This window comes from Anser cygnoides, chromosome Z (assembly GCF_040182565.1).
Source record: "Anser cygnoides isolate HZ-2024a breed goose chromosome Z, Taihu_goose_T2T_genome, whole genome shotgun sequence".
Classification (NCBI taxonomy): domain Eukaryota; kingdom Metazoa; phylum Chordata; class Aves; order Anseriformes; family Anatidae; genus Anser; species Anser cygnoides.
In genome coordinates, this window is record NC_089912.1 from 80,224,139 (window position 1) to 80,246,704 (window position 22,566).

The following is a 22,566-nucleotide window of genomic DNA, read 5'->3' on the forward strand; positions in this document are numbered from 1 at the left end:
TTTTGTAAAGGGAATTGTGGTTTAGGTTTCCAGCCTCTCTGTGTGTTACTGTCTGACTAGTGTTTCAGTGTTTGCTCTGTTACGTGAATACAAGAAAATCTGAATGACATGTCTGGTGCTGAGTCAAATCTGTGGCTTCAGTACTTAAGCCCCTGGAAGGTGTGAGAAACAGATGTTGGAAGAAATTGTCAGCATATGCCAGATGCAGGAACATTCTAGTTTACTGCATTTATTGGATGACTTTAAAACTCCTCATGGCCTTCTGTTGGTTTGTCTTTTTCACAGCTGTCTGGGAATTCTGAGGTCTAGAATAGTGCTGACTGCAGACATGAGGACTTTGGACTGATGGAGTCTGCTGTTCTGGTGCAGAACTACTGCTCCAGAGTCTTCAGTTTCATCAGTCCCGGTTCTCTGGTGTTCAGTGATTGCATGAGGTATCAGAAGAGGAAAAAGGCTGAATCAGGTAATCAAGTACAGGCTATTCTTTAGTAATGATTTGTGCCGGATCATTACCTGTTGTTGCTTGCTCAGGTCATTGTCCATCACCACACACATGTTTTAGCAAGGTAGGACAAGGGATGAGGATTTGCTGGAATAGAAGGCGTCACTATTTTTAGCAGACATGAATAAGGACTATTCAAGCAGAAGGAGAATTTCTCACACTTCTAGTACCCATACCTAGAGATCCCCAGATCTTTTAACACAGCCCAATTATGTAGTTCTGGCCTTCTACTAAATAAAGTTGTCCTTAAAAATAGCTCCAATTGTTCTCCATGACTCTCTTCTGGGCAGAATTCTTCACAAATATGAACAATAGACTCCAGCTTCTTATCTTTCTATCTTCTTGCATCTGCATTCCTTCAGTCAAAGAACTATGAGCTATTAAAAGGTCTTTTAGTGCAAAACTTATCATGTTGGAGCTTCTTTGTACATATACAGAGAGGGTGAGAGGAGAGAGGACTCTGAGAGGATGACTAGGTTGTACAAGACAGCTATGATAGCAGAGAAAGACAGTAATGACCTCAAAAGATTCCTGATGTTAAGTATTTAGGGCGTCCTGCCTCTTTGCTGCAACCTGGGAGAAATAAAATCTGCGGTCTCAGCACAGCTCCAGCTGTTAATATGACAAAGCAACATAGCACACAGACCAGGTGTTGAATTTGCTGGCTAGATGCTATATCTCCTGAGCTGGAAGATGGAATTGGACCAAATGTGGGTGCCTAGCAGCATTTAGTCAGGTGACATCAGGCTTCTGAGATCTCAGCACAGCAGAGCACTTCCACAGAAGCAGACTGGTGAATCAGGAAAGAGCTGCAGTACAGAAACGCACCTGCACAACTGCTAATCTATTATGAACAAAAGACAGATCCATACAAACGTAACTACTGTACATTTGAGGCTAAATTAATGTCAGAACATATTAGTCACATTGCTGTTGCATCACTGTAATAAATTACATATTGCAGATCCTTTTGCCTCCATTGTTTCGCATTAGTTTAAACTGCCTGTTTTTACAAGCTCTGAAAGATGTTTCCTTGAGAAGCAACTTGTCAGAGGAATGTGGTAGAGTTATAGAATTGGCCCAGAAACACCTAGTAGCAGTCTCCACACTGTGCTCAAAGCATAGAACTCTTGCAAGTTTTATGTTAGAGACGTCTTTAATAATCAAAGAGAGTGAGATCTATACAGAGAGGTAACATATTTTTTTCCCTTAGAAGTAGAAATATTAACTGGCGAGATGTGAAAAGCTGTTCTTCCCTGCTGAAACCTTCTCTTCAGCAGAAGGTGGTGCTGTGCTTTCACTGAATCAGCATTTGGCTGTCATGCCTGGGGGACAATACGTTTAAAGTGAAAATACAGCATGATGAAAATAGCAATTAATATCATCTGCATCTTTTGATAGCTGATTAGAAACTGCCCCTGAGTTCCATGTGCATAGTTTCTTTGATGAGTTCCTCTATGCTGTGTTGCAAAATAAATATTACTCTATTTTGTCATTGAGAAATGACAACGAGACGTATGCAACTCCAACAAGAAGTGTGCAGGGGTAGAATTGCTTTGTGCATCAATACAGGCTGATAAACTCTCTGGGGCAGCACTAGAGCAAGCTCTCTAGGGAGGTCATAGTATCTCATCTGGAGAGTTTTGAGGCTTGGCTAGGTAAGCCATGGATGACCTGCTGTGGTGTTAGTCTACCCTGCACAGAGGAAAACGTCTTTTCCTGCCAGTGCTCTATAATCAATGCCGCTGTAGCTTAGTGCCAACTACAGAAGAACTATTATTATATACTACAGTTAAATTAAATATATGTAATGATTAGTGAGGTAAATGGATGTGATATCACAAGTTAGTAGGTACAGTGCTCTAATGATACTGTCTTCTGTCCTCCTTGGATACCCTTAAGTAGGTTCAGCTGCTCTATGCCACCTATCTGTGTCATGCCTCTCCCTTCTGCCCTGCTACAGCTGGAGAGAGAGACCGTGCAGCTCCATTGTGACCGTGCCTTGCTGTGCTGGGACAGGTAGGATGCAGGAACAGCTGACCTGGACATGGAACAGAGCTTCTACTGCATTTTTGTCATCCTGGAAGGGGAGTAAATCTTGTACAGAGGGCAGAAGAGAAGAAAAAGGGTTTTTGTGTCACTCAGTACTCCAGATTTCCCAGTGAGTTAAAGTCACGTGAGCGAAATCCTGGCTCAAGACCAGGCAGGTCACCTAGATAGAAAGGGGTTAGCAAAAGGTGAAAGGCAGAGATGCTCCTGAAATTTGTTGTGACGCTTGTGTTATCTGTATGTCCAAAATCTCAGGTAGTGTAGCCTGCCACTAACATGTTCCAGTGCTTTGCTGAACTCGGTCTGGTGCATTTTTTAGTGCTGGCAAATTGTTACTGATTTTCCATATTTTAAAACAGGACCACAATCCTGAAAAGCAATGAGCTGCATGCAGAGTAGTCTATTAAGAAGAAAATAATCTAAAACCTTGTTTTGCAATGTTAAATGCAGACTCCTGAATGCAGGATGGAGTGGACAGTGGATATAGAAGAAAGAGGTAAAAATGAGCCTCCTTAAGCTCGTTTCTTTTTTATCACAAACTTTGATTACAGAAGAGGCATACTTTATGGAGCAGTAAAAAAGCCAGTGAATACAAACTCTTCCACTGGTCCTTATAAAATGAAACAAGAACATGTGTTAGGATTACAGCATGTATGCAAACTGGACCCAGAGTACATCAAGACAGACATATTTTCTAGTCCAGAAAATCAAAGATAGATGGATATTCTCTTTTCCTTGGATTTCTTGAGAACCACAAAAGGAATAACCTATGTTTTGGACAACAATATAGGTAACAGTATATTGAAAAAATCCCCAGAGGGGTAAAATGAGGATATCGCTTTGTTTTTAACAATGCTTTTCTTTCTCTTGGAAAAAAGAGCATTGTATTGAGAGCTTGCAGATGCTTTCAATAAAAAAATGATAGTGGGACACAGGTGAATGCATTACTGTAAAGCCTGAGGATGAGGCCTGTTTTACCTGCCATATAATTTGCAGCTGTTCTGTTTTAGCTTGGGGTTGTTCCATCTCTGTGACTTGGTTACCGTGTTTTTGGCTAGCATGTTATATATGGAGAGCCATCTCCTTTGCAAAGTATTTGGAGACCTCCTAACATAAACACTACTATTAGTTTTTATAGTCCTTATGTTCGTAGCTTTGGAAAAAAATCCATATTGAGCATAAAGATGTAGGTCTTGTGATGTTTGTAACAAAATGCTTGTTTTGGATTCTCTCACTATTATGTGTTTATATTGCTGTAGTCAGTTAAGTTTAATTTTATTCTGTTAGATACAGTACAGACATATTCTAAAGGGCAGATTTGATCCCTAGAGGATCAAATATTTAGCAGCACAGAGAAGCTGGGTTGTTTTTACTCTCAATAGCAGGAGTCATGTAGAGCCCCCAAGATTAATTTAACTGGTGTTTCTTTATGGGATCCAAACAGGAACAAGCACAGAATCATTGCATAAGACGTGCAGTGCTGCAAGAAAAATATCCTGTACAAGTGCATTGTCTCTCTCTTTTTGGTGTTGTTCACACACAGGAGGCTTTTATGTACTCTATCCTCTCTGAGCAATTGTACAGAGAATCAGATATGTTCTCTGTCGAGATTGCTTTCCATTTACTGTGAGAGAGCAAACAGTTGGAATGAGAAGGGGTGGAAATCATGCAGTAGTGATCAGATTAATGCATACATTGAGAAATATTAATTATCTCCTTAGCCTTACCACAGTAATCTCAATCATTGTACATAAACCTTTTGAGAAAGGAGGTGAGAAATATCCTGGCTTTGGCCACTTGGCACATTGAGAAGTCATTCAGCTGGCTATTCACTTCCACTGATGGATCTTCTGTTTACCAATGACAGTTTCCTGTGCACAGTTGCACAGACTCATTCCATAATTTAAGATGTCATGGTCTTATAGTTGAAAGTACACTGAACCACAAGCTGTCTGACTGGTCTAAGGGGCCTGCTGAAATCCTAATCAATAAGGCAGTCATTGGAGCTTGTCTTCAGAAAAGAGGGATAATGTCTGTAGCAGGCCAGGCCTTAACCTGAGAAGTTGGGTGTGTTATTGGTGATCATCCTAACTTGTGTCTGAGGAACTATCAGCGGTGGTGGAGTAACCATCATATTTTTTATGGACAGCATGATTAATACTTTCCCATTTTTTAATCCTATGTAAGCCTTGGGACATGTTAATAGTCAACGCTAGGTTTCAGATAAATACAGGATCATGGTATTCATAGGACTGAAATTGAATTTACAATCCTTTTTACGGCCTTTATGTATCTCAGATGATTTGGAAATGTTTTCTAAGTTTTTAGTGGATATAGTGTAAATCTGTTTGAAATGTTAGTATTTAGTAAATCTGAAGTGAGGTAATGAAATAAATCATTCAACTGGAATTATAGACTGGAATTATTAACTAAAATAATAGATTATAGCCTGTTGGTTTCTCTGAGAAACTATTAGGAATGTCTCTATTTAGCTTATCATTAAGACTATTTATTTATTTATTTTTACAGGGACATGTTACTGCTCAGGATTTACTAAGAAAGCAGTTAGGGTGTGAGAGGTAGTATATAATTTGAAACAGAATCCACAGTGAACTGTGGAGAGGAACACCTAGGTTGTCAATGATGGTATAGGAAATGTTGCAGGACAGAAAAAAATCTTGGGGTCAATGTTACTTCTTAGAAACAGAAGTTATGAGATTAAGTTATATGATGCTATTGTAAATGGGATTCCAAAGCAAATTTACTGTAAACATTCTAAGTTTTCTCAGAGATAAAATCAGAAATGTCCCACCGAAACTCTAAATATTCTAAAAATCAGTATGTTTTCATGGGTAGTTTTCACATATCAGTATAGTTTGTGCTTTGCTAAACCAAATTGTGCACTTAATGAGGTATATTTTCATTACAAAGAAAACCAGTGGTTACTGTCCAACCCTTGTGTTAGTGTGTACTTTCTAGTGGCGTTCTTACAACATGTTCATTTCTACAATGCTGTACTCAAGCTAACCTTAGTCCTGTCTCTTCTGACATCTTGGTGAAACACCATTTTTATGATATAGTGCCTGCTGCTTTTCCTTTACTTTATGTACTCACCTACATCTTTTCATCCCCTCCTTTACTTCATACTATGCATATCTTTACACAGCATTCACAGTTCTTACTGTTGCATTAGTCACCTCGCTCTTGTGGGTGATCCAAAAAAAGGTCCTCAGATGTCATGTGGTTCCTTGAGAAATGTCACTTGCATTTCAGATATAGTTTGGAAACACTTATCTGTTCCTTATGGAGGGGAAAAAAAAAAAAACAAGAAAAAACGGAAAAAGAAAAAAAAAAGCCCACAGCCCAATTCCACATTAGAGGAATTAAAGTATGTTCATTCTGAATATCCAGAATCTTTAGCCAACTGCTTGATATGTTGCCAGTTCCATATGTGGAAATGTTGCCAGTACCATTGTACTAACAGTTTCCATTTCATTTCCATTAGTTGCTTCTTCTGTTTTTTTGTAAATACTACCTGCAATTATGTGCCATTTACTGCTGGAGGAATAAGTGGCTATTTATAATGCAGTCTACTGAAATTTTAGTCTGAAATTGAATTTTTAAGTGCATCACTTTAAACATGATAGTACTGATGATTCAGTCACATGATTTGCCATTAACTGTATCGCAAACGTTTCCTGTAGCTTAAGTTGCTCTCCCTGTACCTTGCCCTCTTGCAATAAATGGACTTCCAGCAACAGTTTTGACAATACTCTTGTCTACAAGTAATAAAACATCTGGAAATTAGGCTAGATGGATAAAACAGTTCCATGTAATAATATGTATCTGGCATTCATACAACCTCTGTATAATGCATGTTTTTTATGGACCAGATGTGGTATTTATGTGTTATGAGGAACAGAGGCATGTTCAGTCATGCTTTTTATTGCATTTAAATGCAAGGTATATTTTAATAACTCTCAAAGGGAATTGTCTCCTATTGATTAGAAACTGTCAGTGTGTTAGACATAAACCTGAAAAAGCAAATGAATCTGTCAGAAAACTGTAGATATAATTTAAATTGACATTAAGCTGTATACTTATTGTGAGCTGGCTTCAAAAAAAAAAAAGAAAGAAAAAGAAAATGGTAACTAATAAATATCTACTTATTCCTCCAGTGAAGGTGATCTATGAATCCTTTGATCTAGGAGCTGTTTATTTCTTCTCTAGGACTGTGTTCTGTTAAATTTACAGGTCTATGAAATAATAATTCTTTTATGTTTATTCATCAGACTTTCACATTTTCTAATTAAGACAACAGCTTTGCATAAAAGCCAGCTGCACAGTCTCCACTTTTATGCTCTTGCATGGCATTTTCAAGTAAGGTAAATTTAATGTATAGTGGGTGGAGAAGGGCTTCCACCGAACTCTGTCCATCTTGCTTTTGTCATTGTTACTTTCTAAACAGCCTTGAAAAGTATGCAGCTGTGCTTTTACACCTTTTCTTCATCTAAGTTTTTTACTATTTTCAGGCTGAATTATCCCTGCTTTTTCAGGAATGGCACCCATGTTTTACTTTCATTTACCGTTCTGATTTCTATTGAGCCCATTAGAGTCTGTCTTCATGAGATGTTCCTACAATATTCTGCGTTTGCTGTAATCCTTCTGTTCCATGTCCTTTTCCATGATCATCACCTGTAAAAGAGCTGTCAATGTCAAATCATTTACAGTTTCTTTAGTTGTTCTTTTATTCTGCAATGTTTGTTTTATTCACAAACAAATTAATCATCTGCATGTGTATTTCCAAATATATATTACAGATTATTTTAAAGCAAGTATACTGAGTCCAGCCTTGAACAGGTATCAATACTAGAATACCACTGTAGTACTTCTAGTACATCTCCCCTTACCTTAACTTTTATTGAAGGGGAGGAAAAGATTGCAGGGATGCTAGCTTGACAACTATGATTTTTTTTTTCCACTTTGTAAGAGCAGTCCAACTAATGCAATAATTTACATAATTACCTTCTGCAGTATCGAAGGCCAGAAATCTTGAAATAATTCTTGAGCCTGAACTGAACTGATTTTTCAGCCCACAACACCTCTTACAGTTTGGTTGTGTGTCATTGATCTCTCACAATCTCTACAGCACTGCCAGGCTTCTTCCTTGCTTCAGTTCTGGCTCTGCTGAAATTCTTATTCATACTTGAATCATTTCCTGTCCTGACTATTTCAGCTTTTTCTTTTATAGTTCTTCTAAATCCCTGTACTCTTAAACTTCAGGAGGCCCAGAATACTGTGCTTAGATTACTTTTTTATCTATATTCTTCATCAGTCCTTCCAACCAGGCATCCTTCAATTTAGGTTTGACATCAGGCTTCTCCTTTTAAGAACTCTCCCTGGATTTGTGTCTCCTTCTTTTTTGATTTGGAGTCTGTAATGAGTGGGTATATATGCTTGTTCAGTAACATCATTGAGTCAGGCAAAAGAAAACCATGGCTTAGAGGAAAAGGCCTGATATTCAAGTCCAAGATTCACATAGTGCTTCTGTCCTTGACTGTAGTAATAAGTAAATGGTTGCATGTGGGCTTAGTATGAAATCTACAGCTCTGGCAAAGATGAGCTAAGGCATTAAAATGTCTCAGCCTTTATGTATTATTTAAATATGCAGGACAAGATGAAGTGGTTCCATCAGAAAAATAAAATTAATTCTAAGCCAAAATACTAGAGTCCTCTAAAAGCTCAGATCTGAATCTTTTTTTTTTCTTTTTTTTTTTTTGTGGAAAAATAAGACATGTTGACCCCCCCTGTTTTCAAGTAGACTCAGTCTGCTTGTGCCTGACGTTTATTGGTTGATTAGATTATCCCAATGTGCAAATCACACAGTAGGAAAGTAATGTAGTCAAACAGGGACCTTGTGACTGAGCTCAAACACAGGAAGGAAGCATACTGGAAGTGGAAGACAGGATATGCTGTCGAGGTGGAATACAGAAACATGCAGGGATGGCGTTATCAACACCAGCGTTTGGCTGGTATTGAAGTAGGTGAGGCATGTGAAGAGCAAAGAGGGCTTCTGCAGGTACACTGGCAGCAAAAGGAAGACCAAGGAAAATATGGACTGCTACTGAATCAGGCAGGTGACATGCTATTGAAAGACATGGAAGAGGCTGAGGCACCCAATGCTTGCTTCATTTCAGTCTTTACCAGCAGAATCTTCTTCCAAGCCTTCCATGTTTCTCTGATTACTAGCAACCTTTGGGGAGAGAGATACTATCCACAGCAGAGGAGGATCAAATTAGGAAATAAGTAAGCTGGCCGTATACAAATCCATAGAATCTTAAAAACATAGTCATTAAAGCTGGAAAAGACCTCTGAAGTCATCTAGTCCAACCATTACCCTACCACCAATATTGTCCACTATACCACATCCCTAAGTACCACACCTACCCTCTCAAACACCTCCAGGGATGGTGACTTCACCACTTCTGTGGGCAACGTGTTCCATGAAACCTTGAACCCATGGAACAAGCAGGAACATTCTGAATGTCAACAACAACAAACATGAAGTTCTGCACATGGCACAGAACCACCCTATACATTGGTACCACCTGGGTATTGACTAGTGAGAGATCAGCTTTGTCGACGAGGACTGGGTGTCTTGGCAAACAGCAGGTTGAACCCAAGTCAGCAAAGTGACCTTGTAGCTGTGAAGGCAAACAATATCCTCAGCTATACTAGCAAGACCATTATCAGTGGGTTGAGGAAAGTGAATATCCACCATTCGTGGCAATTTTCAAAATTTGCATGGAAAGGTCCCTGAGCAACCTGATCTAACTTCAAAAGTAACCCTCCTCTGAACAGGAGGTTAGACTAGATACCTTCAAAGACCCTTTGCAGCCAATATTCTATGATTTTGACACCAAAAAAAAGATAATTGAATGTACTATAGTCAGATGAATCTCAGCTCTCAAAATTAATCACTTTGATGAGAAAGTGCAGAGTAACATGGAATTTATGAATTTTATATTAAAAGTGCTGTGTGTATATAAGGAAAAACTTTAGCTTTGAAATACTTAAACTTTTTGTGTGTTGATGAAATTAATAAATGATCCTTTAATGCATAATCAGTGTAGCTATTGATACACCCCAAAAACTAATGTGTACTGTGAATGTTTCATTTATTGCACTAGTTTCACTTACGGTACAATGTGAAACATGAGCGTTATGATCTGAATGCTGTGACTATGGAGTCTCTCAAAGACAGGTTTAAGTAAACATTGAATCATGACTGAAAGAGCTACCACAACATCACTAAAAGGCATTTATGAACAGTATTGCTCCATGTACAGAGTAAGACCTGTTGAAAGAATTTCAAGATTTATTGTGATTTCAAGATTTATTGTATTTTGGAGAAAAGGTTTTTCTTTAAGTGATAAAGAAAACCTTACAAAATATCAAGTTTCAAATAAAATACAATACATTTTAAATGAACTGTGGATTTTAAGAGCTGTGGAATGGTTTTGATTGCAGTTAAACAGTAATATTTTCTCTGTATGGACCCCTGTAACAGATGTTGCTTTCTCTTTTGGCAGTCTGTAAGTAATCTCTTTTGTTCAGTGAGCTGTAATGCAGCGTGTATTGTATTTGTAGTTTAATTTGTCAGCAGAAGTGGTCACATCATGTTATTTAGCTCCTGCTTCTTGTACTAATTAGTAACTCTCATTACCCAGGATGCTTTGTGTAAATGTTCTTCATGCTATTTCTATGAAAGAATTGTGTTTACTCATTTAATACCTCTTTCTATCATCATTTCCAACACTGTGCATGGTCAGATGAAGAATGATCAAAAAGCCAGCTTCGTTCAAGTCAATTGTGTGGTTAGTGGTTAGGGGGAACGTGCAATCAGATCGGACCTAGTGCTTAGAACTGTAATCCTTCAACCCGTGCTGATAGTGCAAAATAGCTTTGAAGCAAACCCCTTCGTGAAGGAGACCTGTGCCACTCACATGTTGTGTTGCTGAAGTTCAGCCATTTTCCTGCTTTCTCCTCCTAAGAGCTCTGAAGTATAAACACTGCAGAAAGAAGTTTAGAGGTGGCTTTTGCCTTGGCTGTACTCCTTGGAAATGGTAAAGGCAAAGAGAGGAAGAAGCTTGAAACCATTACCCTGTCTACTGCTTTCAGTTCTGCCAAGAGCTGCTGTGCCAAGGTGCCAATACTTAAGGAGATTGCCTAATTTGATTAGTCATATGTTTTGTCATGTGTAGATTTATTATTTGTTTAAAAAATAGTCAGACAAAAAAGACACCTCAGTCAAAAATACATACCTCTAGGCAAAGAGTCTGAAGTAATAACTACACATTTTTTATAAAGCCCAAGTTGATTTTCTGATGAAAATAAGATCTGGATTTTTTATTTATTATCTTATATTTTCTTGACACTCCATATTAGTTGTGCAGAATAATATAACATGGAATCTATCATTGTCTGGTGTACAGGCTTTGCTGTTCAGAAGGAAACTCAAATACTGAGCTCCTGAAAGAAGCAGAAAATGGGCTTGCTGACAGGAGTTTGAAGCTACGTGTACTTGATGGCATAATGTTTTAGTGTATCACTACAGAAGTCATTGTTTGAAGTCAAGTTATTTAGAAATGAGTCTTCCAACAAAAGAAACATGTAGGGAATTTGGTGGTTTGCTGAAGGCGCCTGATTCTGTTGCCGGCAAAGGATAACTTGTCTCTACTTTGTGGAAATTATGATTGGATGCCTAATAATTTTACTGTGTAATACAGCATGATTGGCAGTTCCTGCTTAGGAAGCCAAGGAATAAAATAGCAGAGGCATCGGCATTCACTGGCAAGGCTCCCATTGACTTCACAGTAGCTGGATTTTAGCCTTAAATTAATAATGTTGAGAAAATGTACTTCAGAAACTTTGAGTTAATCTGTTGGTTCAGATCGGGGTAGAGTGGACAACCGTGCCTGCGGGCATTAACAGGTCAGACCTATCTTTGCATGGTTGTCGGATTTACTGAAATAAGTGGATCAGATAGGGGGTGTGGTACCAAAACCTATCGGGGTGGAATCTGCAGTCATTCCAAAGTCAGTCCGTTACCAGGGCGTGACTGAGTGTATTTTGGCTGTGCAATTGGCAGGCTCCCCTCTCTGCAGCTCCTTTTACCTTCGTGGACAAGTACTGCTAAGCAAGGAGGGCAGCAGTGAGAAATATGTTATTAATAGCTAGGATATGGTCTGAATGCACCATCCCAAGAAGGAGCAAGATAAGAATGTGCACAGATAAATAAATATATGCAGAAAACAAGAAGGGAAAAGGTACCACTGTCATGAGTTCCTTAAGAATGTGTTTAGCTATGAAGAATAAGTAATTGTATAATAAGTAATAATAAAGGAGTGAGGAGGGAAGTATTTAAAGAGGGAAGGGCAGAGTTAGTTTTACAGCCGTGAGCCTGGGATATATAAATGCATATCTGCTTCACTGAACATAATTGTGCTGCTCTATATTAAATGCTGAGACAAAACTATGTTTTCATTTCAATTTTCAATTCATTCATTCATTCATTTCAATTCATTCATTCTCCATTGTTTTCAGCAAAGCCAGAATTTAGCCAATACCTCCTGAGTTATGTCGATAACAAGTGATTGCCTAACGGTGAGTTTAAGATTATTTCTCACAAGCTCTCGGCAGTTTCTTGCGTTGAATGGTGCCAATGTGTTCGTCTTCCAGCTGGAGCCACGAGAGGGTGTCCGTGTCCCACCCAGCCTGCCGAGGCTGTGACTTGAGGCAGGCATCTGCCACCTCACTGCAAGGGAGAGGGAGAACAGGGAGGGTTGGCTGCAGAACAGCTCAGGCTTTATGACTGCCACAGTTTAAAAAGCAGCGTCTAAAGCATTACATCTTGGAAGTACATGTGTGAATGTAATGGTAATTCCACAATAGTAGTTGTGGGGCAGTACCCGTGACCATCTAATGCTTGGAGAAGCATGAAGGTTTGAAGAGATTTCCTCTTCTTATAAACCTTGTTGTGGTAAGAAATTATTCATGGATTTATTTTATTTTATTTTGTTTTATTTTATTTTATTTTATTTAGGTCCCTTAAAAAAACAGACTGGATCTTTTTCATACAGAAATACATTAAGGTATGATAAAACATATTGAATATATATAGAGATAATATTCAGAATACACTAAAAGCAAAAAAAACAGTTAAGAAGTCTAAAGATTAGTCTTTGTTTTAAGTTTATTCTGAAGATCAATGACAAAAATTTTATGGTTTATATTTGGATGGGCAGGGAGCCCTGTATTTTAAATGTATTTTCATTTCTATAGCCTATTTTTTGAGATGCATTAGCACAGAAAAACTAAATCACACCTCATTACTTAATGCACCTTTCAGAACTTCACACTTTAATGTCATTTGTAGGGAAATAAAAAGTAGGAACTCTAGAAAATTTAAAACTGTTTCTTTTTGACAACACTGCTCTCTTGCAGAAGTATATCTTCACTAGAACTTCTCTGAGAGGCAGCCTAAAATAATTTATTAATTTTAAAAGAACTGTATGGAATATGCTGTGTCAATAGTAACGGAAAATTCTATGCATATTTTTCTTAGAGTCTTTTCTTTCTTTCCTTTTGATCAGATTTTGATCTGGGAAAATCAATGATATCTCTTAAAATTACTTATGATTTTTTTCAGATATTTTGTACCTCAGCAATTTCTCCTCATTTAGCATACTGGAATCTCAGTGACCCCAGCAGAAAGAAATCTGTTTGAAGTGTACTTGAGTGGAAGAAAAACAGAAGGTGTGTCCGAAGTATCTTAGTCATAGGAGCTCAGGTAATCCTCTAGGCAAATTTTAGGACTCTGTTTGCATATTCACAAAGCTTTCATTTGCATGAAAATCTGGCAGTCATGTTAGCAGTTATTGAGGTTTTGAGATGTCCAATCTTCATATGAACAACGAATATCTAAAATTTGCTTGAGAAATTTTGAAGCCAGATTTCCAAATCTGATGAATTTTCATAAAAGTGATAATCTAAGGTACTTACATAATTTTCATTTTTATGCTTCTAGCAGAGAAAATGAGACTACACATGTACAAACACTACACATGTACAAACACAAGTTCTGGCTGGGCTTTGTGCATACCATTGTAGGTATACTGACATTTTACACAACCTATTGGGCACTTAGAGACGTCTGGTTAGATACTTTGAACCAATACTTTTGAACTACAAAATCCATTTATGGGTGCTTGACAACTGCTATGTGAGGAACACTGTCGTAAAGCTGTTTTCCCCTGCCTCCTTCTGTTTGTTGTGATATGACAAAGCTTTTCAAGTATTTTTCGATCCTATTCTATAATATCTATTAAGATATGTGCAGTTTATTGCATTAAGCAATGAATTTAAAAGCCATCTAGAAAATGTACTAGTAGGCATATTCTAATCTTATAGCCAGGATAAAATTGCTTCCACAGCTGAGTTTGCATTCATCCTTTAAAGAGACCCCAATGTTTCTTCCAATCAATTATTTGGATGTGGTTAATCACCAGGCTTTGTTAGTCTATGTGAGCAAAATTCCAAGTTTACATACAGAGGAAAGTAAATTCTGAAGAGGAAATTGCCTGTTAACTAAAACCCTAAATACATTTCTTTAAGAAAGCCCAAGTGATCAGTTAGCTATCTTGCAACTATGCACTTCAAATTCTTCGTAATTTAACGTATTACCTCTTTTACATATTAACACACGACCTATTACAAAAGGCAGAAGCTGTCTTTTGTATTTCCAAACTACTGTCTTTTCTTAAAGCCAAAATATACATATGTTGACATGCCAAGTGTTCCTTCTTCAGGTAGGAAAATAGAAACATGTTCAGACATGTCCTGGAGGTTGGGAAAAATGCCAGAAAATGTTTAGCTCGAATAAAGCACCAACAGTTTCATTTTTACTACTTTCAGCAGCAATCAGATCTCTAATTAAACTCCATTAGCCTAAAATAAAGCAGAGCTTTGAAGATGCAAATCAATAACCAGAGTAAATGCCGCATTGTATTAAGAAGGTTTTGAAGCTTTGCCCACGCTAAGCATCCTTCCAAGTTTAAGCCCTCCGAATTGTTTCAGGCTTAACTAAATCATCCAAATTAATATTTAGAGTGGAGAGGTAATAGGCCTTTTTGGAAAACAAGTCAGCTAAGAAACCAGGTTTTCCCCTCACTGTTGAACATGGAACTTTCAAGGTTTTGCCTATTACGATGCAGGTTTTTCTTCACTCTTAAGTTTTCCCTTTTTAAAAAAAGGTTTTTCTGCAAATCTAAATGTACCACCATTGCATTGCACCAACAGGAAATTCATCTTCTACAAAGACTTGCTTAAAAAAAAAAAACAGACCAGCACCATGAAGGATTTAAACCTCACAAAGAAACTATAAGTGTTTGTATAATACATGGGCTCTGTGGCAGCATACAATTCACTGGTTTCCTTTGTACACAAGAACAATAAAGTCTCATATAAATGCTTTGAGAGAGTACATAAACAAGTCTTTTAAAACAAGTAAATGTGTCCTTTTAAGTCCTTCTCATTAAACAGACATAGGCTGATGAGGATACTGAGGCTGCTTGTGCATATAAGAATGCCTGGGAAACAACCCCTGCTGTAGGCAACATGTTCAAAAGTTTGATCTAAACCACAGAAATACCAGCTCAATGGGACACATTTCATCCTGTTAAAATGTATGGAATCAGATTACTTAGTCCTCACAATCATCAAGCTTCACAGAATAAGACTAGGTAACAGATTATTTTAACCTTTTCATGTTCTGCCAACAGCCTTCAAAAGTGTTCCTTTCTTAAGTGTTCTTAAGTAAAAAATGCTATTTAAGAACATCCAGAATTAATGCGGCCTCAAAACTACTAATAAGGCTGTTCCAGATGTTTGTGGTGAATTGTTCAGCAGGAAAATTAATAAAGCCATACTTACACAAACAAGCTTGCTTTAAAATACATGTCTGGATCTGTCCTAAACTCATAAAAATCAGGAAATTCTGTACTCTCTGTCTCTTTAAAGCAGTGGTCCCCGACAAACCACGTTAAGCTTCCAAATTTCTCGTGTATTCTTATCATCAACCTTTTTGAATAGGAAACACTATAAACTTTACATTTTACTATGGTTCTGTGGACCACTTCCCATGACCTCACAGCCTGTAGTTTGGAAACTAGTGCTTTAAGATGTATGTATATGATAATGGAAAACATGACTACAAGACATGAGCCAGCAGTTACATGAGCCAGCAATATGTCCTTGCTGCAAAGAAGGCTAATGGTGTCCTGGGCTGCATTAGGCAAAATGTTGCCAGCAGGCTGAGGGAAGTGATCCTTTCCCTCTACTCAGCACTGGTGAGGCCACACCTGGAGTGCTGTGTCCAGTTCTGGGCCCCCCAGTAGAAGAGAGACATGGGCATACTGTACAGAGCCCAAGGAAAGGCCATGGAAATGATGAAGGAACTGGAGCACCTCTCCCATGAGGAGAGGCTGAGAGAGCTGGGACTGTTCAGCCTGGAGAAGAGGGAGCTCAGGGGGGATCTTATCCATGTCTATAAATACCTGAAGGGAGGGTGCAAAGAGGATGGAGCCAGGCTCTTTTCAGTGCTGCCCAGTGACAGAACAAGAGGCAATGGGCACAAGAGTTTTCTCCTGAACATCAGGAAGCACTTTTTTACTCTGTGGGTGACTGAACACTAGCAGAGGTTGCCCAGAGTGTTTGTGGAGTCTCCTCCATCCTTGGGGATCTCCAAAAGCCCCTTGGACATGGTCCTGGGCAACGTGTTATGGGTGTCCCTGCATGATCAGGGGGGTTGGCCCATATGGCCTCCAGAGGTCCCTTCCAATCTCAACCATTCTGTGATTCTGTGAAAACGTGTGTTGGCCTTCACTTTGATTTGGTACAGTGGATGCTAGCAGCAGTGATACATAGGTTGAGCAACCTGAGCTTCTACCCAAAGTTCTAATCTATTTACATATCCATAAGGACGGTTTAGCTTAATGTCTCCTAGGGACTGAGAAAGAGAAGAAGTAAAAAGTTTTCTTCTCTCATGCTTTCTCTTACCTACCTGACAAAGGCTGAAACTCTTTCCTAAATTTGTGACAGAAAGCATTCGGCTTCTATGCATTGTCTGTTTTTGTTTGTTTGTTTGTTTTGGTGCTGTCTGTCAGTATCTGGCTCGACAGTTCAGCAGGCCTGAAGAGTTCAAGAGAGCGTTCCCTTCTAATTTTCAGGCAAAATAGTATGTAAGTGAGGGGAACGGTGTAACAAGTCCCCAAGCTAAAACGTAAATTTTTGGATGCACAGATGTCTGTGTTTTCAAACTTCAGTGACTAAAAGTTTCAGCACCAAAAATATATGTATTTCCGTATGAAGTCAATAGTCCTTATCCTTACATACCTTGAATAAAAGACCTTAAATGGTCCTCAAGTATTAAAAGACCTTAAATACCTTGTATTTCAATGTGTACTGCTACTTAGGAATGTAAGCATAGCTGCTTAGATGTGTACTGCTGTCCTTACAAAGCCAAATGTATTCATTGTCTTCCTGCTTTTAATGCTAGTGTAAAAGGTGAAAACAAGTAAAATACTCAGTCGTTTAGGGGTTTCCCTCGATGACACACTGTTCTCTGTTTGAATCACCTAGTCCCTTCTAAAAGCCTAAACATTTTAACGGATAATGTAAGAAACAGCCACGTTCTCAGAGACTGATCAGCACTGGTTGTTTCCAAGTTTAGGCGTGTAGGGGTTGGAAGGGATGCGAAGGAACTGGCCCGTAGTCCCAGCAGAACTGGAAGATGTGGGGAACTCGCTAGTCCTTAGGCCACGTTCCTGTTAGAGCATGGAGGCTGTTCAGTACAGACTGGAATAACCAGAAATGGGAAGCCGGCGTAGCTGTCACCACTGGGGGCCACTGCTACTTAGGAAGAGAGAAGCAGAGGGAGGCTGCTGCAAGCCTGGAGTCTGCACTGAGACCGGAGATAGCTCCTGAAAGGAAGCGAGGAACTACCTACCTACGTGGATTCACTGTGCAGAGGGGGGAATAGGCAGCAAGGATATGCACAGAAATCTCCTGAATGTATGGATAAGACGCTAAGACTTTTGCTGAATGTGACAGTGATGATGCTGAATGTCACAAGTGGTGACAGAAGTGGCATCAACCTCTCTTTGCAGCGGTACTCCCAGTCCTGCTCTAGGCCACATGTCTGTGGGAAGTAGCTTGCATACCAGAAATAATTGGGACCCCTTGCTAATCCAACTCGGTCAAAAGTGGGTCATTATCACTGTTGTCTTCACTGACCAAGAGTGATTTTTCTTGCTAAGAGAGAGCACAGGCAATACGGAGTAGACAAAATATAAAAGTTAGGTAGCAGAGACTCTTTTGGGGGTATCTAGAGAGCAATAAGAACTGGAAAATGATGAGATGCATAAAGGGACTTTACAAAAAGCTGAACTGGAAGGCTTTTCCTCATAGCCTAAGACATATTTTCTCTCAATAGTGATATTCTGTATATACGTACTGCTGGAATAGCACAGAGTTGTGAATTCTGGACTAGCTGCAACAGTAAGACTTTTCCCAGGGTTTCTGCTAAGGATTAAGAAATCTTAAAAATCTTTGTAGTTTTCACCCAGTCCACACATTATCCACATCTATAACATTATTTGAAAGTCACAATGACCCTTTATGAAAACATTTTGTGCAAAACATACTTACTTTTAAATCGAAACCAAGACCTGACGTGTCCTCTCTCTTATACATTATATAATGCCATAGCTCACTGTCTACAAATGTTCTGGTGTTCATATTCTTTCCAAGAGAGAAGGGACTCACACCTTACAACCATTTGTCACCGCAAGGCAGTATAATTGTTTTGGAGAGTAGCAGTTACATGTCATATACACAAAAATTTGCCCCTTAGCGGTGCTAGTTTCTAGACAGCAGTAGACGTTTTCTTTTCACGCTGAGCTGCCATGCCATGGAGGAATGACATCTAAGGGATGGTCTGAATGTAATCCTTTAGAAGAAAGCAGCATACAGAGAAGTGAGGAGAACAAGGCAAAGAAGGATTTCTCCTCTCAAAACGAATGGAAAAGCTGGCATAATTGCTGCTAAGAATTGTTGGATGTTGACCTCACGTCAGACACTTCAGATAGTCTCTGGGACTAAGCAAGCACAATGCCACGTTGGGCTGTATCAACCAAACCTCTGTTTCCAGGCCAGGCTGGAGAAGCTCATCAAAGACAAATGATAAGAAAAGCAGGTGTGGGTCACTGAGGGGTGTTCCTGGCCACATCCCCCTGAGAGATCTCTGGCACTGGTACTGCTATTGTACAGTGTTAATTAGATCATTCTAATTAATTCATTCGAAGTGTAAATTAGGAAGGAATGAAGATAAATTACACTAATACATTTAACCCCATGCTGTTTATTTAGCAGTTGAACAAAATAATGTGGTTAAAATAGTCTAACAAGGCAAAAGCCCAAGACACAGCTGTTTAATAGCATTAAAAATGAGATCTCAGTCTGTGCTGCGGGCGCATACAGCTTGTTTGCATTTAAAAGGGTTGCCAAGATAGCTGTACTGGCAAACCCTGCTAGTGTAGATGCAGCTGATACTAACAAAACAAAACAAAAATTTCGATCTCCTGAAAGTAATAGGCTGCACTGGTAAATGTATTATTTTGCTGGTAGAGCTCTGTCTGCGTTAGAACTCTTGCTGGTGTGGCTAGGGTAGTCTGGAAGATGTTTTAGCTACAAAGGCATGCCTGCAAAACTTTTAAGTGTCAATAAAGCCATATTATAAAGTTTGCTATACATTCAAGAATCCAAGAACTTGTCTCAACACAGAAGCCAAGCCAATTTAAATAAAGTGTGAGGTGAAACTCATTTAGTTAAACCAGCAGTGCTTCTAAGCATAGCAAGCTGGATTTGAGCTGAACAAAGAAGTTTTTGCTACCCCAATTGTTTTGGAGTCAAACATGGCACTTAAAATTCCAGAGATTAAAACAGAAAATATTTGGGGTTTTGTACGCCTTCTGTTTTTGAAGGCCACACTTCCACTCCACATAGTCATTGTTAAATCTTTTTTATTAAAACAAATAAATAAATAAATGCAAACCCTAAGAGATTATCAATTTCACATGACTCTAGAAGCTGAGGCTTTGAGAAAAATGCCAGTTATATTGTGATTTGTGATAAAATCATGATATTTAGCAACACTTCAAAGATCGTGGCATACAAATACTGGGAGAAACATGTTTAAACTAGTCCAGTGGGCATGTTAAACTATGTCCTGGGATAGGCTAGGCCAACGTTGTTTTCAGCGGTGTCAAAATACAGATTGGCCCATCTACAAACTGGCTCAACCGGAACCATGTTTAAATGTGACCTGACTTAGACCAATTTAAACTGGGCCAAAGATTTGCTTTGGACCTGGTTAATTTGTTGAGCATTTCTCCCATGCTAACCAGGCAAGCATTCTTGTTATAAATGTGCTTTAAGCTGCATTTACAACCAGAGCTGCCTGGTGTTAACCCCTGTGCAGGGAGGAGCAGAGGTGGTATGGATGCTCTTTGTCACCTGGTATGAAAAGGAGCTCGTGGAAAGACAGTCAGGAGAACCACTGTTGTGGCCTGTAAGCCTTTCAGGTGTGGAACTGGCAGAGGACTACAGGGTTACTTTTTGTTCTCCTCCTCTTTCTGCTCCCACCAGCAGCCCTGTTTCACACAGTGCATGTGCACTGACTTACATGCATGCAGAAGGGGCTGTCTGGCCGTGTAGCTGTTTCCCCAACAGATGATGTCTTGCCTCATCCAATTATTCTGCCCTGATTAACTTCAACAGGTTCCTTGTTTTATGGAGGACAAGGAAGACCAGTACTTCATCTGGTCCCTCTGTTACAGGATTACTAACTCATTCTAGTCACCCAGAGTATTGCTCAAGTATGTGAGCTGTGAGCAGCTGTGTAAGCCTTGTATGTTGTCCTCTCTACAGACTTCATTTTTCACTGACCGTTCCTCATCATGATGAGCAAAATCAGTCCTATGGCACAGATGTTGTCGCTGAGCAATAGATCAGTAATGTTGCCATTTCTGTTTTTCACTCATGGTGATCGTGTGCCTGTTTGAAGGGAGGAGAACAGATCTGACACTGCAGGAAGTGATGCATCCCTTGTTTTTTTGTTGTATTGGATGATAAAATCTGACTTTCTGATACCAGACTATGGAGAATTCACCATAGTGGAATTAGCACTACTAGGGCAGGATTTGGGTGGAATCCCTGCAGGCTTTGCTGGGGAAAACTGGGAGAAAACAGGATCAAAATATTTTATGGGAAATGTTATGATGAAAGGAAGAACCCAGACTCGTGATATGGACAATCCATGGTGCAAGAAAGGTCAAACATTCACAGACTAATTCAAAATCCACTGGACCTGCTTGACTCGAGTGAGCACGGAGTCCATGAGTACTCCTTGTGTAGGGTCATTTACAGTTTCCAAGAGCTTCTCACACCTAGATAGCTTTGAAATACACTTTATTACATAGTGATACGCAACATTTTCAGACCTTGCAAGCTCCAGTTCTTAATGTCATAATCAAACAGTACTGTAAAAAGAAGTACCCTATGAAACAAATTACTCTTTCGTCTGCTCTCTGCTTAGCCATGCTCTCTGTGCTTGCATACATCCCCTGGCCCTCTGGAATTTCAGATGTGTCCCGCTATACGCTGAGTGCATGCTTATCTGCAGTCTTTGGAGTCCAGCAGCAGGAATACAAGTAACCGCCTGCAAGTTGGTGAATTGCTTACAGGGCTTCTTTCCAACAGGAGAGATGTAGGTGACATATCTTTATGAGGAACAAATGAATTCTCCAGACTGTTACGTACAGCTAGGAGTTTCCTGCTGGTGGGTGCAAATAACTGCGCTTATCTTCCTTGAAGGCTCTTTAGACTAATGCTGTTGCTGTAAGTTGTGTTAGCAAATGGTAAATCAGCATTGTTCACAATGTGTGGAAGGGTGTCCTGCATTTTTAATTTTGTTGTTGTTGAGAGCTGCACAACACCACTGTGTAAACACCGCTAGAAGATGTTTATTTCCGAAATCGGCCTTTTTGCACAAGAGCCTTTTTTCTCGTACTTGGTTAATCGGCAAATAATTAGAGCCAGGCTCCAGCTTCCAGGCGGCGCGGTGCAGGGCCCGGCGGGGCGAGGGGCAGCGCGGCGCTCGCAGCCCTCGGGACCCTTCGGCGCCGGGCTCCGCGCATCCTCCGCGGGGCTCCGCGCACATCGGGAGCCCGGCTTCTCGTCCCACACCCCGCCCGGTTATTTTCCCGGTCTGCCGAGCGGAGCGCTCCCCCTCGGCCGCTGCGGGACCCGCGGGAGCCCCGCGCCTTTCCCCGCCGCCCCATGCGGGATGCGGGCTTACGTGACAGCGCTGCTGCTGCTGCTGGTGTTGGTGCTGGCGGTGCTGGCGGTGGTGCTGCCGCCCGCTTTCCCCACGTCCCTCCCCCGGGTGTCACCCAGCCACTTTGCATGCGCTGTCCGCCCGCCCCCCGCCCATATACCCCTTCCCCGCTCCGCCGCCGGGGCAGAGCCGCGGCCCGGCGGTGCCAGCAGCAGCAGCAGCAGCAGCAGAAGCAGCAGCGGCCGCCCCTTTCTTCTTTTTTCCTCCTTCTCCTTCCCGTCCTTCTCCCCTCCTTCCCTCCTCGGCCCGCCTCCCTCCGGCGGCACCACCTCCGCCCGGCAGCGCAGCCCGCCCGGCCGCCCCTCCGCGCCCCTCCGCGCCCCGCTGCCCTCCCATGCGCGGCGCTGCGCCGGCCGCGGAGGCACAGGGGACGCCGCGGAGCCGCCGCCGCTGTAAGTCGGTGCCCGGCGACCTGTTGCGCGGCCGCGGAAGGGAGGCGGGAGGGCTCCGCACCGCTCCGCACCGCTCCGGGACGGGGGGATTGGGGTAGGGGGCTCCG

At 40.5% G+C, this 22,566-nt stretch overlaps 1 protein-coding gene across 4 annotated transcripts in view; it reads left to right on the forward strand.

The window, feature by feature from the left end:
* ENC1 (ectodermal-neural cortex 1) overlaps window positions 1-22,566 on the forward strand; it is a 41,283-nt gene that overhangs the window by 5,610 nt on the left and 13,107 nt on the right. Inside the window, exons 4-7 of one of the 4 annotated variants that reach the window (XM_048049875.2) lie at window positions 286-463; window positions 12,158-12,217; window positions 12,657-12,705; window positions 13,263-13,403. The gene's annotated coding sequence lies outside the window, so the exon portion shown is untranslated. Of the gene's footprint in view, window positions 1-285; window positions 464-2,986; window positions 3,048-11,903; window positions 12,218-12,656; window positions 12,706-13,262; window positions 13,404-22,184; window positions 22,460-22,566 lie in introns of those variants that run through there. The other 3 variants (XM_048049873.2, XM_048049876.2, XM_048049871.2) reach the window with 3 other exon arrangements.